We start from the raw sequence: 1,082 nt of genomic DNA, 5'->3' as shown, positions 1-1,082 counted from the left end.
GTGCAGCTCCCTGGGGAGCTAGGTGAAGTAGGAGCCGGGGGGACATGACCCTCCTCTGTCCACTTAGCCCACTCCCAGCTGGCTAGATCCCTCCCTCCATGGGCCCCTGCTTAGCTACCAGCAGGCCAGGGCTTGTCAGAGGTCCTGGGGTCGCTGCTGGTGTCCTGGGCTCACGGAGGCACAGCAAGCTTACACCCGCACGTCTCACACTGGAGCTGGGACGCTAGTGAGGCTTATGCCATTGCCAGGCCCTTTTTAAACTGCACGCATGCGCAGAAAGGCCGGCCAGCACCTCAGTGCTTTTGAGGGAAATAAGGGGAGTCCCTCCCCTCCACCGAGGGAAGGAACAGGTGGGTGACTTCCCCCTAACCTGGTAAGCGCACCTGCAGGGGGGTCACGTGGCTCCCGGGGGGGTGGGCCAAGAAGGAGCTATGGGGGGTGTGACCCTCCTCGGTCCACTTAGACTGCTCTCAGCTGGCTAGATACCTCCCTCCGCAGGCTCCTGCTTAGCTGCTGGCAAGCCGGGGCTTGTCAGGGGTCCTGGGGTCACTGCTGGGGTCCCTGGGCTCATGGGGGCGCAGTGGGCTTACACCCGCACATCTCGCACCAGAGCCAGGATGCTAGTCAGTCAGTTATACAGGAGTCCTCGACTTCAGGAAAGCTGACTTTGACAAGCTAAGGAGACTTGTCAGAGAGGCCCTAAAAGGCCACAACCCAAAGAGGAGGGGAGTTCAGGATGAGTGGTTGCTCCTCAAAGGAGCAATCCTGGATGCACAAGCAAAGTCCATCCTGTCTCAGAGGAAAGGCAGCAGGAGGGCACAGCAGCCCACTTGGCTCTCCAGGGAACTGGCGGGCCTCCTTCATCTTAAAAGGAGGACCTATAAAGGATGGAGAACTGAAACTGCCACCAAGGAAAAATACTCTGCATTAGTCCAGACTTGCAGAGAGCAAATCAGGAAAGCCAAGGCTGCGATGGAACTTCAGCTAGCTACAAATATCAAGGAAAATAAAAAGTCCTTTTTTAGATATGTGGGGAGCCAGAGGAAAAGCAAGGGCAACATTGGACCCCTGCTAAACCAGAT

The 1,082-nt window shown here is 57.2% G+C and overlaps 1 protein-coding gene across 1 annotated transcript in view; it reads left to right on the top strand.

Annotated features, from left to right (window-relative positions):
• EML5 (echinoderm microtubule associated protein like 5) overlaps positions 1-1,082 on the top strand; it is a 222,112-nt gene that overhangs the window by 215,448 nt on the left and 5,582 nt on the right. The window lies entirely within an intron of this gene.

The sequence above is a fragment of the Crocodylus porosus genome, unplaced genomic scaffold (genome assembly GCF_001723895.1).
Source record: "Crocodylus porosus isolate Cpor-Errol unplaced genomic scaffold, CroPor_comp1, whole genome shotgun sequence".
NCBI classification, from domain to species: Eukaryota; Metazoa; Chordata; order Crocodylia; family Crocodylidae; genus Crocodylus; species Crocodylus porosus.
This window is presented reverse-complemented; position numbering and strand designations above follow the sequence as displayed.